General features: G+C 40.4%; 1 protein-coding gene across 8 annotated transcripts in view; it reads right to left on the bottom strand.

Annotated features, from left to right (window-relative positions):
- The window catches only part of LOC145255614 (pleckstrin homology domain-containing family H member 2-like), a 1,732,783-nt gene that overhangs the window by 1,362,603 nt on the left and 352,380 nt on the right, over nt 1-17,800 (bottom strand). The window contains exon 4 of one of the 8 annotated variants that reach the window (XM_080114121.1): nt 16,014-16,099. The exons of the other annotated variants lie outside the window; for them this stretch is intronic. The gene's annotated coding sequence lies outside the window, so the exon portion shown is untranslated. The remainder of the gene's footprint in view (nt 1-16,013; nt 16,100-17,800) is intronic. 8 annotated transcript variants of the gene reach the window in all.

Here is a 17,800-nt window from a genome sequence, read left to right as displayed (position 1 = left end):
AGTTTTTTTTCTCTCCTTTATATACGACCGTTTTTTTTTTTACTAACAAAAAAAAAACCGTAATTTTTTTTTTTTTTTTTTTTTTTTTTTTTTACATGCTTCCTTATTTTTTTACATAAACAGTAAATTCACTTGCATTACTGTTACGTCACTTTACCTATTTACCATAAACAAAAAAACATAGAATTCTTCCTTTTGTTCGATTCTTACATTAGCAATTTGTCCATTTACTGCTTAGGACAACCCCTTTTCCTTTTGGCTGTTCTTTAGATCTAAAGTCGTTCTTGGTAAGTACCGGTGGCGTTACAGTTTTTTCCCTTTAAAATGCCCTGCCACAGATCACACTTAGGTCGGCGTACCCGCAATGCCGATTCAATTTGGCGATTAGTTGAGTCAAAATCCTGAACAACGAGCATCGACAAACGAGCAGAGCAGACAACGGATGATTTTGATACGTGCCAATGAAGCGGCAGAGCGACGTGCTTCCAGGCTAGAGGCAGCAAGATTACTGGTACAACAATCCCGTAATACAGATCTGCTTCGATCTCGACGGAATGAACGTGAGAGACGGCGACATGTGGAAAGGCGTCAATGAGAAACTGCAGCCCAGCGTCAAACTCGACTCCATGCGCAACCAACCCGGGATTGGGATCGGCTTGCATTCCACTACGACCCTGATGATGATTACAGTTTGAGTCACCAGGTTCAAATCGGCACAATGACTGAAGTGTGTTCCTACTGCAAGGCTCTGAAATTTAAGGGGGAAACTAAAGGATTGTGCTGTGCCAATGGAAAAATTAAACCACCTCAACTTGAGGAACCACCAGAACCATTAAAATCTTTGCTTGCTGGATATACTGCTGAATCAAAGCATTTTTTATCGAACATCAGGAAATACAACTCATGCTTCCAAATGACGTCGTTCGGTGCAGAAATCATTACAGCACAAGTCATGCCAACTTTTAAAGTAAAGGGACAGATTTACCATAAAGTTGGATCCCTGCTTCCTTGCTCAGGCGGTCATCATAGATTCCTACAACTGTATTTTATCAGTTATAACAATGATGAACTGAATGCACGCTGTGGAATTTCAACTGGCACAAGAAGGTCCATTGTTTCCGAATTGCAAGATATGCTTCATAATAAAAACAATTTGGTGCGTTTATTCTAAACTGCAATTGAAATGATTGTTATTCGTGCTGACAAAGCTCCTGCTGGAGAACACGTGCGAAAATTCAATGCTCCAACTACAGTTGAGGTGGCAATTGTTATAGTTGGAGATAAATTTCAACCGAGGGATATTGTCTTTTATAGGAGAAATGATCAATTGACAAACATTGCAGGAACTCATCGATGCTATGATGCTCTGCAATATCCAATCATTTTCTGGGATGGTGCTGATGGATATCATTTCAATGCTAACATGATAAATCCAGTTAATGGTAAGGAAACAAATAAAAAATGCAGCGCAATGAAGTATTATTCATACCGATTAATGATTCGGGAAAATGAAACCAATCACATCCTGAAATGCTGCCAATTGTTTCATCAATACATCGTAGACATGTACGCAAAAATTGAATCTGAACGTTTGCTATTCATACGTTTGAATCAGTCCAAACTTTGCTCTGAAGAATATGATCACTTGCGAGATGCAGTTCAAATTGATGGTAATACTACAAACGTTGGAAGACTAACAATTTTGCCGTCTTCATATATAGGTAGTCCACGTCATATGCATGAGTACACTCAGGATGCTTTTTCATATGTTCGTCAGTATGGCTGTCCTGACCTGTTCATTACATTCACATGCAACCCTGCCTGGAATGATATACAGCAACTATTACTTCCTGGACAATTATCAGTGGATAGACATATTACAACACCTGTTTTCATACAAAAGCTGAAATCGATAATAGATTTCATTGTTAAGCATAATATCTTTGGGTCTGTGTGCTGCTAGATGTTTTCAGTGGAGTGGCTAAAGAGAAGATTACCACACTCACACATACTAATCTGGCTCTATAACAAAATCAGTCCAGATCAAATCGACAATGTAATATGTGCTGAAATACCTGATGCTGACATTGATAAAGACTTGCATGAAGTTGTGACAAAACTTATGATACATGGACCTTGTGGTATATTAAATCCAAATTCACCATGCATGAAGATGGAAAATGCTCTAAGCGATATCCTCGGGTATTACTATCAGACACAGTTACAGGAAATTATGGATATCCTTTATACAAGCGAAGATCTACAAATAATGGCAGTAAATTAGCAATTATACAAATGCGCAATGGTGATATTGAAGTCGATAACCGGTGGGTTGTTCCATATTCACCTTTGCTTTCAAAAGCCTACAAATCGCATATTAATGTGGAATACTGTAACTCAGTTAAGTCCATCAAATACATTTGCAAGTATGTGAATAAAGGCAGCGATATGGCAGTTTTTGGTTTGAAAACTCAAGGCAATGATAGGAATGCAAACATACATATCGATGAAATTGCACAGATTCAAGTTGGAAGATACATAATCAGTAATGAAGCTGTATGGTGAATTCTTTCATTTCCCATACCTGAACAAAGTCCAGCTATTGTTCACTTATCAGTACATTTAGAAAATGGACAACGTGTTTATTTTACAACTTCAAATGTGCAACAGATAGCTCTTAATACCCCGGCGACAACATTAACGGCTTTTTTCACGTTATGTCAAAACAACGCATTTGCATCAACACTGCTCTATTCGGAAGTGCCCATGTATCACACATGGAATAGGAGTAGGAAATTATTTGAACGACGCAAACGAGGAGATAGAGTAGACGGACACCCTGGAATTTACAAAGAAAACACAATAGGCCGACTTTATGCTATTCATCCTAAACAAGATGAATGTTTTTTCCTTCGCATGCTGTTGATAAATGTCCCTGGTCCAACATCTTTCCAGCATTTAAAAACTGTCAATAGTGTTACACATGCCACTTTTCGCAGTGCATGTCAAGCGCTGAATTTATTGGATAATTACGGACACTGGGATGAATGCATTAATGATGCATGTTACACATCGCATCCAATTCAAATTCGTGCATTGTTTGCCATCATATTCACAACTTGCTCCCCTTCATCTCCATTATGGGAGAAATATAAATCACACATGGTCGAAGACATTTTGCATCAAAAACGCAATGAAACTACAAATACCTACCTGGATTTTACATCAGAAATTTATGAGGCATTAATACGGATTGAAAATTTGTGCTTAGAAATTGCAAAGTTCTCAGTCAATTGGGAATGACGTCACCGAATTGATCTGCTGCGATTTTGTTTGATGTAGAATTGCGTCGGGAACAAATTTACAACACAGATGGTTTTTTGTTGTACATTCATGCAAATATTACAAAACTAACTATTGAGCAAAAACACATTTACAACGAAGTAATGGAAACAGTCAATAATGGGGTGGGAGAAATTTTTTTCTAAGATGCGCCAAGAGGAACTGGTAAAACCTTCTTAATTAAATTAATTTTGGCAACCATTCGATCACATTCTGACATAGCCTTAGCTCTTGCATCATCTGGAATAGCTGCAACATTACTGCCAGGTGAAAGAATTGCTCATTCAGCTTTGAAACTACCATTGAATATGCAATTTATGGAAACTCCATTGTGCAACATTTCCAAAACATCGAGTATGGGAAAGTTATTGCAGAAATGTAAATTTATTGTTTGGCATGAATGCACAATGGCACACACAAAAATCACTGGAGGCTCTGGATCGATCATTGCAAGACTTGCGTGGTAATGGCCGACTCTTTGGGAATGCAGTATTATTGCTAGCTGGAGATTTCAGGCAAAGACTACCTATAATTCCTCGATCAACATCAGCAGATGAAATAAATGTTTGCCTAAAATATTCCACTATTTGGCAACATGTGAGAACATTCCATTTGACTAGAAATATACGTGTCCAGCAGCAAAACGATCACTCAGCAGAGTTATTTTCAAATCAATTACTGCAAATTGGGAATGCAAAACTGCCGGCTAAACTGCTGGCTAATTGCCACAAAACTCCTGTAATTTAGTAACAAAAGACGACTTGATTAAAAAGGTTTTTGCGGACATCCAATTTAACTATAAGGATCCCAGTTGGCTGAGTGAACGAGCCATTCTTGTACCCAAGAACAGAGATGTTCATGAACTCAACAGTACTATTCAGTTGAGCAATACAAGAATCCTCCTGAGCAGTTCAACATCCAGTGATCATATATCCAATCCTCATGAAATTGCTTATATCACCCTGAATATTACCTTAAATCTTTATTCTATCCCTAAGCTAAGTAGAACACCTAATAACACTCTAGTCAACTACTTTTAAAATTAGATAAACCCAGTTTCAATATTAGAAGTACATCGTCCCTCACCTTGACTACGGACTTGTGCAATAAGTCATGAAACTATTGTACCTAAAATTCCTCTCCAAACTACAAAATACTGCTGCTTGTATACTAAGCAAGTACCTCCTATAGATACTTTACCTCCAAGATGACTGCCTTGTCTGTTTTGCATGACAAACCTTATTATTTTTTACTTAAATTCTCTTTCTCCTGATCACTAACAAACCAAATCTGCTCTACTTCCTAAGTTGACACTAAACAAATCCGTCTCACGTAACTTAGATGGGTCCTTGCTCTCCGCCCTTGACCTTAACAAACTCGTAAATCGATACCCATTAACACCTAAAATTTCCTAGGCATGCTCCCGATTATAACTCCCAACCCATAACCAAGCTTCTAAGTAAATACTTACTAGCCTTAGTCCAATACATTGACTTAAAGTAATCTATAATGAACAGTAACCATTAATATCTCTTTATTAAGAGATAGTATTGCAATAATTATTACACAAACTAAACCGGTACTCATTGAAATAAAAACTTCCGGATATTAAGAGAAAGGCGAAGTCATTCTCCTTAGTTGTAGTCTAAAGGCAACTTACTCAAATTGTCTAAAATTCCATCCATCTATACTTTAACTATACTTACAGAATATGCAATAACCTATATCTATCAGGTATAACTGTACTCCATATCAAATGTTCTCTTGTCTCTATACTGAGCATATCTAATCTTTCAGTCTTACTAAATGTCCGGTTTGGGCACCAAATCAGAATTTCTAATAGAAAGTAGATCATACTCTAACACTTTATCCTAATCCTAAACCTACTAAACCATATCTAACCATACATTCCTAAACCTACTAAACCATATCTAACCATACATTGCTAAACTTACAAAACTATATCTAACCATACATTAACTCGACTCTCTCGATCCAATACTGTAGCAAATTTAACTGCTTCCACTGCATGAATTTTTACGTATACCCTCTCTCAGTATAAATGAAAATGGACAGCATAATAATGCCCTTTTTAAACCACACTTGAGGAGTGAAAATCTTCTGTAGAAGCTAACCTAAATGCCCGATTTTTCCAGGAGATATTAACCTAAATAACCAATAAATATTAACTACCCATGCGGGGTCGCAGAAATACCTGGATTAGGACCCAGGCGCGGGGCGAACCCCCTCGGAGCTGATGGACCCGTAGGTCTTCCCAGGCCATCCGTCTAGGAGAAGGAAAACTCTGAAACTAAACCTAGGGGAGGGAGGTCTCTTCAGTCCTGGACGACAACCTTCCTAGAGCTGGTGACTCAAACAAATCACCGGTTGGCAAACCTAAACTGCTTAAGGAGGAGATAGACTCTGTCTATCGCTCGGCTTTCATACTCCTTCTTTGCCTATTGGCCAGGCGTAGAGGTACTATCACAGGGACTCGCTTGAATCACCCAGTGGTTGACCTTGTTTCCTGACTAGGGTAATGAACACCGCTTTTCCCCACTCCTGCCACATCCCATCCCCCTAAACTGGACACAGTGGGGTGCTTCAGTGCCATATATGTCAGTGCAGTTGGACTGGGCTGGCTTTGCCTAATGGATTGAGGGTACCGGATTGACAGTTCCTGGCTGCTGTTTCCGACTGATAGTACAGGAGCCCTAACTCTTTGGTAGCGCTTAGAGCGGCTGCTCCATCAACAGTTGTAAAATATCGGGATGTTTGTAGTGCCATGTCGCGCATGGAAAGGGACCCTGCACTCATCCCCGGTGGGCTTTCCTGAGGCCACAATCCTGTGGGTGAGGACAGCTGATGGTCTACTTGTATTGCATGTCTGGTATTCTGCACAACTACTTGTCCAGCACCCCCTCACTCATCCACCCTAACTGAAACTTTTAAATAAAATAAAATGAAATGACAGCTCAAGCAAAAGTTACGTTTAAACCAGGACCAAACTCAAAGAAAACCAACCTGCCTCCTCCCTTGAGGCTTGCATTTACTAATATCCGCGGGCTTAGAACTAACTTAGATGATGTTGAGTCATTTCTCCTTGTAAACACCCCGGATATCTTAGCATTAAGTGAAACTAACCTTCACTCCTCCATACCCTCTAACCACTTTAACATGCCTGGTTATCTCCCACTCTACCGTAAGGACTCGGACAGACATATGCATGGACTTGGAGTCTATATTCGAAACACCCTCCCCCTAACTAGAGAAATAAAACTAGAATCAGAGGGCCAGGCCTTTATGTGCTTCAGACTAAATATGCAACACAATATTAGCTACTTATATTTTCTCTACCGCTCTCCCTCAAACCAAGACTGTACCCTAATAAACAAAGTCTCAGACAGCATAGATATAGCACTCTCCCTCGATACTAGCGCACAAATACATGTATTTGGTGACTTCAATGTCCACCACAGTAACTGGCTAGGATTCTCAAATCACACAGACGTAGCTGGTAGCGCCACATATAGCTTCTCTATATCTCATTCCCTATCTCAGATGGTTACATTTCCGACACGTTTCCCAGACCAGCACGATCAACATGCCTCACTTCTAGATCTCTTTCTGACAACAGTTCCCAGTGACTGTACAACAAATGCCCATAGCCCACTCGGGAATGCTGATCACGCTGTGATAATAGTAGAAATCAGCCTAAATTCTCGCCCTAAAACTGAAGACCCACTACTCAAAACAACGAGGTATTACAAAAAGGCTGATTGGGAAGCCATCAGGGAGCTCATCAGAGATGCCCCATGGCAAAATATCTTTACTCTTCCAGCGGAACAGTGTGCAAATGAGACAACTGAATGGTTCAAAACTGCTATTGAAGCACATGTTCCCGCACGGAAATACTATAGCAAGCCCCACTCCCCCCAATGGTTTACTTCTGCTTGTGCAGCTGCCATTTGTCAAAGGCAGCATGCGTTCCGCAGATTCAACTGACATAAGTCCAGCTCAAATAAACAGAAGTTTATAGAAGCTAGAAATAATTGTAAGAGAGTGATAGACACAGCTAAGTCAGATTACTCTGAAACCACCAGAAAGCGCATCGAAGCACAGAAATTAGGAACCCGGGATTTTTGGAAAATCTACAACAGCGTAGTTAATAATGGACAGTCAATTATTCCCCCACTAACAAACAATCATGAGGTTGCTTGCACGGCAACTGACAAGGCTAATCTGCTTGCCAGTCGGTTTGCCTCAAACTCCACACTGAACTCGGTACACCACTCACTCCCTGATTTTCCTCTGCGAACAGACGCCACACTTGACGACTTGAAAATCACCCCTTCTCAGGTACATGCTATTATAAAAAACCTAGACACCTCTAAAGCATGTGGACCAGATCTCATCCCGGCTGTGCTATTAAAAAATGCTCTGCCGAGGTTGCTCCAGTTCTGTCCAAACTTTACAATAAATGCCTTAACGAATCTTGTTTTCCCGACTGCTGGAAAACCGCCTCTGTGGTACCAGTCTTCAAGAATTCTGTTGAAAGAACTGACCCACTAAATTATCGCCCCATTAGCCTCCTCCCGCTTTTCGCCAAAATATTTGAGTCCTTAGTTAATAAAGCCCTAGTCCAGCACCTAACAGCTGCTAAACTCTTGACTGACAAACAATATGGATTCAGGCAAGCCCGTTCAACAGCAGATATCTTAACTGTAGTTTCTGAACGTATATACCGTTCATTGGATAAAACAGGGGAGGGTAGAGCGGTGGCCCTTGATATATCTAAGGCTTTTGACAGGGTATGGCACGATGGTCTTCTAAGGAAAATTAGATCATATGGAATCACTGGAAGAATTCATAACGTAATTAAATCCTTCTTAAGTAATAGAAAAATCAAAGTTGTCCTCGACGGACGTACATCCAAACAATATGACATAAATGCGGGAGTGCCTCAGGGGTCTATCCTTGGACCTCTATTGTTCCTGATATTCATAAACGACCTCCCTGATAATATTGTTTCGGAGATGGGTATATTTGCCGATGACACCACTCTCTATAACAGATATGAGGGGAAAACAAATGAACACATATCCAAGAAAATGGCAGAAACACTAGAGGATGACCTCCAATCCGTAGTGGAATGGGGACAAAAATGGTTGGTCTCATTCAATGCTGCTAAGACTAAGCTTGTTTCCTTCAATAACTACAAGAAACCTTCTCTACCACCAATAGCAATGGCCAAGAACACATTGCCTGAAAGTACTTCTTTTAAACTCCTCGGCCTAACGTTTACAGGGAATATGAACTGGAATAGATACATTGAGAGCATTGCCAAGGCTGCTGCAAGGAAGGTTGGCTCCCTCTACCGTGCTAGAAAACTACTTACGCCTGCCAGTATCCTATACCTCTATAAGGCAACCATTCGCCCATGTATGGAGTACTGTTGTCACATCTGGGCTGGTGCATCTGCTGCTTGTCTCTCGCTCCTGGACAGGGTTCAAAAAAGAGTCGCAAACCTGATAGGTCCTGAACTGTCATCTGGGCTTCAACCTCTGTCCCATCGACGAGATGTTGCATCCCTCTGCCTGTTCTACAAATACTTTAATGGTGAATGCTCTGACGAACTGCAAACACTTGTACCTCCCCGACGTAACTACCCCCGACAAACCCGACAAGCTACTAAGTCTCATCCCTTTACAGTGGAGATCCCTAGGTGCAAGAAAGCCTTTTACTCCAATAGTTTCTTCCCCAGAACTGCGGGTCTTTGGAACTCCCTTCCGGGATTCTGCTTTCCCAACTGCAATGATATGCAGAAGTTCAAGTGTAATGTTAACAAACATCTTTCTACTCTTCTCCCCTCATAATGACCCCGCTAATTAATTCCCTAATAGTAGCCCCCTGCTTCAAAGTGGCACTGTGCCTTGTTTGGGGTGAAAATTGAATAAAAAAAAAAAAAAAAAAAAAAAAAAAAAAAAAAAAAGTTAGTCACATACAACTCCGTCGATACTGTTCTTGAAGAAGACGAAGCAGTCAACTATCCAACAGAATTTTTGAATTCGCTAGATTTGCCAGGGATGCCACCTCATGTACTGCAATTGAAAACTGGTGTGCCAATCATCCTGTTGCGAAATATTAATCGGCCCAAGCTTTGTAATGGCACACGTCTTTCAATGACTAACCTGATAGAAGCCACACTTTTAACCGGGCCTTTCTAAGGTGAGGATGTCCTGATTCCATGCATTCCTATGATTCCTACCGACATGCCATTTCAATTCAAGAGATAGCAATTCCCAATTAGACTGGCATTTGCTATCACGATCAACAAAGCACAGGGACAATCTTTAGAATTGTGCAGCTTATATTTACATACTGATTGCTTCTCACATGGGCAATTATATGTTGCATGTTCTAGAGTCGGCAAACCGGGCAATCTCTTCATTTGCACTGAATCAGGAACCACCAGGAATATTGTGTATCCACAAGTATTGGAAAATTAACCATAGCAGACACATGCATTTTTTTGGTCAATTTACACTTTTTATGCCACAGCAACGCGTGGCAGGGTACAGCTAGTATAAAAATCAAATTTTTAAAATTAAAAAAAAACACAAACTCAAACACATTCTGCAAATGTTATTTGCACTTTGGATGTGTGCGTGACACCATCGATCCTCGACATGCTTGTGGGAATTGAGTTCTCCACGCAAGCGAACATACGAACACAATGGATGACTAAGGCAACCACGATCATCACCCTTTAACTCTGGCAATATTACTCATTGCCACAAGGGGGCATAACACCTCACTTCCGTATCCACTTCCTTCTTTCTTTATCTTTTCGCTGGACCTCAGGACAGTGCAGAGATGCCGAAAAATACTTCCCAGATTTGGCAAACGGCCAGGCCGCTGTTTGAACTCAACAAAAAATCTGGAGGCCTAAACGCAAGTAACATTACTCATTCATTTTTCACTATGAACTTTTACAATTTTTAATTGGTAATTGTGTTGTAAATAAGTACGGCACAATCACATTGACACACTGGTTCCCATCAGATCACCAAAGTTAAGCAACGTTGAGCCTGGCCAGTACCAGATGGGTAACCATTTGAGAAGGCTAGGCCCTGTATGTACCTTCTAGGAAAGTTGGGCGTGGGGCCAGCACCCTCACCTTGTAAAAAGAACTTCTTGCTACAAAAACATCTACAAAGTTGTAGATGGCCTATGCCCCACCCGGGGCTCAAGAGCTATGGATGGATGTTGTAAATAAATTTACTTTGGCTGTAATATTAATATATCGTCAGATTTCGTGTTTTTGTTTCATGGTAAAAGGAGACCATGCGACTTTTGTGCAATCTCCTACTTAACAACACAGGTGAGGTCGTCAACCCCGTCCTCCGTATGCTAAGATCCACATTTAGCTCTATTGTCGTGGCTGTGTTCATCTGTTGCCATCAGTTCGTTTTTGTCTGCTCCAAGACAAAACCTGAGTTCCAATGTGTCAGACTCCAACTGGAAAACTCTCCTTCACCTTAATTGTCATCAACCATTGCAACCTCAAGACGGTCCACAACTGTTGTAAACTATCGTAAAATTGCCCATAAATATGAAACATGTTGACTCGTGTTGGGACAATTAAGAAAAATCAGAATTGAAAATCATAAAAATCGGAACATTTTGGGTGTTGGAATTAGGAAAAAAAATGTTGCCTATTTTCCGATGCAAAAAAGATTCTTTTAAGTGTTTCTTTGTATTTTTTAAAGGATTTTTTAAAAAATCGTTTTGATCAATATGTAGGGTATATCTCCCAGGATTTGGACGATCTTATTTATAAGTAAGCGTTAGGACAATCAATCAATGAGAAGCCTCCAACCTCATTATGAAAATATCGAATTTTGCATTCCAGCAAGTTCGCTAACAATTTCCGTCTTAACACGACTGAACCACTGCGGATTGGGATTGGATTGATTCTTCACTGAATGGATCGACTGCCGCCATCTTTGTTCTACAGAATGGCTCAACACTTAACAACTGTTGCAAAACTCTCCATAAACATGGAATATGTTGATTGTTCGTATCAGAAGCGGAATAAAATGTTGCAAAAAAAAAGGTTCTCTTAATTGTTTCTTTGTATTTTTTAAGGGATGCCCTTTTCTCTACCCTGCAACCCCTCTCCCACAGAAGAGACGTTGCGAGCCTATCCTTGTTTTATCGTTATTTTCATGGCAGGTGCTCGTCTGAACTCCAATCCCTGGTCCCCCCTCGCCAATCTTTCACGAAAAACACCCGTCTAGCTGAATCCACTGTGAAAAATTTCCCCCACTCTATATCTGTGCCTAAATCAAAACGCGGATTTCATGAGCAAAGCTTCTTTCTTAGAACTGCACGCCTGTGGAACTCTGTTCCGTCTGCCTGCTTCCCTCCGGACTACAACTTGGATGTCTTCAAGTCTAATGTTAACAAATTCCTAATGAACCGCCCCCCTAATTAAACACTTCATAAAATCTCCTCACTAACGTGATGTACTTACAATAACCCTTATCCCTGAGTGGCTTCCGGGCCTTGATAAGTGGTGATCACTGTGTAAAAAAAAAAAAAAGAAAAAAAAAGGGAGTTGTTTTTGGTTTAAAATTTAATTTTCTATTGCTGGTCCATCCATCCATCCATCCATCCATAGCCCTTGAGCCCCTGGAGGGACATAGGCCATCTACCACTTTTTGCAGATTTTTTTTTTTTTTTTTTTTTTTTTTTTTTTACACAGTGGTCACCACTTATCAAGGCCCGGAAGCCACTCAGGGATAAGGGTTATTGCAAGTACATTACGTTAGTGTGGAGATTTGATGAAGTGTTTAATTAAGGGGGCGGTTCATTAGGAATTTGTTAACATTAGACTTGAAGACATCCAAGTTGTAGTCCGGAGGGAAGCAGGCAGATGGAACAGAGTTCCACAGGCGTGCAGTTCTAAGAAAGAAGCTTTGTTCATGGAATCCGCGTTTTGATTTAGGCACAGATATAGAGTGAGGGAAATTTTTCACAGTGGATTCAGCTAGACGGGTGTTTTTCGTGAAAGATTGGCGAGGGGGGACCAGGGATTGGAGTTCAGACGAGCACCTGCCATGAAAATAACGATAAAACAAGGATAGGCTTGCAACGTCTCTTCTGTGGGAGAAGGGTTGCAGGGTAGAGAAAAGGGCATCCCCCACTAAACCACAAAGTCTATTTTGTACTCTGTCAAGGCATGATAGGCTGTTTTTGGCAGCTCCTGCCCAGATATGGCAACAGTATTCCATCCTTGGACGTACTTGGCTTTTATATAGATAGAGAATTGCATCAGTAGTGAGATATCTTCTGGAGCGGTAGAAGGATCCCACCATCTTTCCAGCGACCTTGGCAACAGACTTGATGTACGTGTTCCATTTCAGATCAGGAGTAAAGGTCAAACCCAGAAGCTTGTCAAAACACGGGGCCTCACCCAGACGAGAGCCATCCATCACAATTGATGCCAGCTGGGGATCAGAGCGTTGATGATGTAAGGATAGGAGTTTGGTTTTCATAGCGAGGAGTTCTTTTTACAGGGCGAGGGTACTGGCCCCATGCCCAACCTTCCCAGAAGGTACATACAGCACCTAGAATTCCCAAATGGTCACCCATCTGGTACTGGCCAGGCTCAACGTTGCTTAACTTTGGTGATATGGCAAGAACCGGTGTGTCAACGTGATTGTGCTGTACACGCCATTACTGGTGCTAATGACAAAACGATAAATACATTTTTTGTTTTTACAGTAATCTAAAAAATAATATGAAACAACTCTACAGCTAAATATTTAGAAATTTAAAAAAAACCTCAGAATCAGTATTTGTATCAGAATTGGAAATTTAGAGCAGGATCGATAACTGTATTGGAATCAGGAAAAATATAGGAATGATCACATCACTAATATTGACATATTGTCTCGTCCTTTTAACCAAAATAACCTGCACACTTTGATTAACAATCCCATTTTTATTTTCTTTTGTGTTCGTTTGTGAACAACTTTTTATACCTTTGTTCTGATGAGAAACTTATTTCCACTTGTTTTGCCATATTTTTCCCCTTTTTTTTTTCAATTCATAACATTTGGGGGGGGGGGGGCAACGATGAAGAGGGATCAATAATATCACGTTCTTATAGAAGTAGCCTCTGTAGATGAACTGGCTGTTGTCCAGGCATATTACTTGATATTGAATTAAGTGATCACTAAGAATCTGTTTTTACGAAATTATTGTGACGGTAAGCCGACGTGATGCATAATAGAAAAAAAGAAAAAATTAAAAACCCGGAACATTGGGGGGTCCGAAAAGTATGTAAGAGAAAGATTACCTGGTCAGTGGCCAATTTTGATCTTCCACCTGCTTATCTGGCAATGTTTATTTAAAAATCTCATCTTTTCTAAGAGTGTAGATAAAATTTGGACGGTGGCCCAGTTAACAAAGAACAAAAAAATATATATATATAAAATAAAGTACAACCTTCACGACAACAAACTCATAACCGGAAAGGCTTAGGTGGGTTTAGGTAATCAATCAGGTGCAGATTGAATGGAATGATTGATTGATTTTATTTTTGGTATCCGTTCAATACAACAGAAATTGATTTCTCTTCAACACAATTTCAATATACTTGGTGTTTATTTCCTTCTCACTGCAGGAAAATATGGCACAAGGCCGAAAGGTAGGAGAGAATGAGCCAGTGCCTCGAATTTGGGACATTCTGACCTCTTAAAAATGTCCTATGCAACCCTGTCAACATTGCCTGGTAAGGGTACTTTGAGCAGTTCACAATTAACTAACGTCTTCCCAAAGATGAATAGTAAGGCCTGGGAGGGTGGACCTCCCAGGACTCTGGCACTATCCTCCTCCAAAAAATGTTAGAAATCAAAAAAAAAATAAATAAAAATGAGGAAATACGTTAATCAGCAGAACAATAGTAGAAGAAGGTATTCACAGAGGAACACAAAAGAAAGCAAAACTAGGATTGTTAATCAAGGTAATTCCAGACAAAAGTTCATCAAGTTTAGAGCAGTTTTAGGAATGGTAGTGAGTTTTCTGACAGTTTACGGGCAGTCTTTGGTTTGCGATGAGTAAGTTTAACACAGCGTGGATGCGCGGATGTAAATGCATGCGGAGTGACGTCACCGACGGGGAAAAAAGGGCTTTCCCGTTTGCCCAATCAGAAACTAGCTCTCAAGCAAGCTGACCACGTGACGAAGTTCATAAAAGAAGTTAAACCTACGGCAATTTTATTTTTTTTATTTCGAGCTCTTGGGACTAAGAACATCTCCCCGTGGCTCAGACCAATCCTTAACTAATCTCTTGGAACACAACAGACTCTACTCGGGTCTTTTGGCTCAGGGTTCAACTAAGATGGAGAGACAGTTAATCTAGCATGGCTACTGCTTGATCCGGACATTGTTACGGTACATAAATGAACTCTTCTCATCCTACAGGACTGTTTGTAATCTTTTATTTTCGTCCATACACATGGACGCACGTTTCTACTACTAACGTCAACACACGTCCATTAACTCTTTCTCTTTCAACAGGTTTGTCTAATCTTTCATCTACGTTCGTTTACAACTGTTTCCACGACTAAGCTTCACCTTTTCTCAATACTTACTAACAAAGATCTCTATTATATAAAAGTAACTAATGTGTGTGTGTGTGAGTTTGTACCCTATGGATTCCAAAATGGCCTATTTTTATAAAATTTCACACAAAGTTGCTTTATGTGCTTGGCATATGGGTTTTCTATCAGTATGTCTTCAGTACGTGATAATCGAAACAATCCAATGAAAGAAGGAGCAGGTGATTTTAACTAAAGTTAACACCTTATACAGCCTAACACTACAAGTACATTTCAGAAGTTTTATCAGCACACAAGCCGAAAACAACAGTAATTTCTTTGATATGGCAGAGGCGCATTCGAAATGAATGCTTCTGTTTGAAGTACAATTACACTATCATACTTTATTCATTTTAAACTTAAATTCAAATCATTATCACTGCACAAGCAGTAAGGCCAGGCATATAAAATCAACAGTAGATTCTTGGATAAGATAGGAGCGTGTTCGAAATGAATGTTTCTGTTTATAGCACAATCGAATCATGATACTCAACTTTGCATCTTAAACTTTAATTCAAGTCATTATATATAAAAACTAATTTTATAAAAATCAACAGTAGGTTCTCTACAGTGCAATGTAGACTACAATGCATTGTGAAATAAGTCACTGCAGGGAAGTATATAAATCTTCCTGCGATGGGTCCCCAACTAGAGTAGGCAATCAATTGATTTGATTGAAAAATGGTCGATTTCACCAATTTCGATAACAATTAAGATATGAAAGTGCGAAAAATTTGTTGATCATTCAATCCCGGGCAACGACGGGTCATCCTGCTATTAATCAATAAAGTTGCTAATTAATGTTAGGATGGACTTTTATTTTTCTAATCTACAAATTCCAGAGTTCCACAAGACACGTCTGAAAAAGGTCGGAGGTTACATTGGCCAAGCCGTTGTGAAAATAACTCTGAACCCTTTATGACCCGGTTGAACTAATTCGTTCAGTTGTAAATAAATGAATATAACAGCATAAATAAAGTGGGAATTGATTCAAACACACCTTGTACGTATTAGTCCAGTATCTGGGTAGATGTCAGATACCTCCAGATTGCAACTGCCCATTGCTTACATTCAGTATGCCGCCATCTAAAATTAACAATAAATTTTTTTTTTAATCATCTGCCTCAGAATTCAGATTATAAAGGGTTAAAGCCAAAATAGTAGTCCGAAGAATCCAAACAAAACAAAATGTCACAAGAAATAGATTGCTTTAAAAAATAAATAAAAGGAGAAAGAAAGCCAAATAAATGCTTGATGAAAAAAAACTTAAGAACTGACTGAAATAATTTTCTTTTCTTCTCGCTTTTCTCGAGGCCACCTGATGCTTGCGAAACAGAAAATTCCGCGGAAGCAACTCTCGATGAAGACCTAGGAACAGCTCAACATGAAATGAGATTCCATGGAATCCGATATCCGAACAAAAGCCGAAAGAATTTTGAATTTGTTATGCTTTCCACTTATTCAAACAAACAAACGAGACAATAAACGCAAACGCAATTTTTTCAAAACTACAATGGTCGTTCCATAACTAAAGCCTCCATTTTTCTTTAACTGAAAAGTTGAAGAGCTGCGAAGACTGGAGTGGGGCCATTAAAACGAGCGATCTTTTGTGATTTTTATCCAGGAACCTTGCATTGGAGTTTACTTTTGGTGCAGTTTATCTTTGACAATTGTCATTTTATCCGGAATAAAACTTCAAATACATCAATTAGACAACAATGTATACAGTTTCGACTTGTTCTCCATCGTGTGTGTGTGTGTGTGTGTGTGTGTGTGTGTGTGTGTGTGTGTGTGTGTGTAATATAACGTCACATAAAAGTCAGTGAGTAAAACGTATGCCTTTTGCTAACACTGAGCGGAATTAAATGATGACAAATGTATTATGTTTCAAGATTCAATTAAAGCGGGAAGTAGTGTAGTATATTTTATGTAATTGATTGGGAAAGAGAGCGACAGGGATAAAGATAGTATGGAGGTTAAAGGAAGCAAGGGGAAGGAGATCAAGGGGGAAAGAGAGCAAGGGTGAGGGGAGCAGAGGGGGGAAGAGATCGAGGAGGAAAGACAGCAAGAGGGAAAGAGAGCAAAGGGGAAAGAGAAAGAGGGAAAGAAAGTAGAGGTAAAGACAGCAAGAGATAATGAAAGTAAGAGGGGAAAGAGAGGAAGAGGGAAACAGAGGTAGGGTGTGAAGGCAGCAAGGGGGTAAGAAAGCAAGGAGGTACGGGAGCAAGGGGATAAGGGAGCAAGGGAGCAAGGTGTGAAGGGAGCAAGAGGGTAAGGGAGCAAGGTGCGAAGGGAGCAAGGGGGTAAGGGAGCAAGGTGCGAAGGGAGCAAGGGGGTAAGGGAGCAAGGGGGTAAGGGAGCAAGGTGCGAAGGGAGCAAGGTGTGAAGGGAGCAAGAGGGTAAGGGAGCAAGGTGCGAAGGGAGCAAGGTGTGAAGGGAGCAAGGTGTGAAGGGAGCAAGAGGGTAAGGGAGCAAGGTGCGAAGGGAGCAAGGGGATAAGGGAGCAAGGTGCGAAGGGAGCAAGGGGGTAAGGGAGCAAGGTGCGAAGGGAGCAAGGTGTGAAGGGAGCAAGAGGGTAAGGGAGCAAGAGGGTAAGGGAGCAAGAGGGTAAGGGAGCAAGAGGGTAAGGGAGCAAGGTGCGAAGGGAGCAAGGTGCGAAGGGAGCAAGAGGGTAAGGGAGCAAGGTGCGAAGGGAGCAAGGAGGTAAGGGAGCAAGGTGCGAAGGGAGCAAGGGGGAAAAGAAAGGTAGGATTAAAAGAAAGAAGAAAGGGCAAGAGAGAAAATGTA

The sequence above is a fragment of the Euprymna scolopes genome, chromosome 31 (genome assembly GCF_053919585.1).
Source record: "Euprymna scolopes isolate OS-2025 chromosome 31, ASM5391958v1, whole genome shotgun sequence".
In the NCBI taxonomy this organism is placed as follows: Eukaryota; Metazoa; Mollusca; class Cephalopoda; order Sepiida; family Sepiolidae; genus Euprymna; species Euprymna scolopes.
This window is presented reverse-complemented; position numbering and strand designations above follow the sequence as displayed.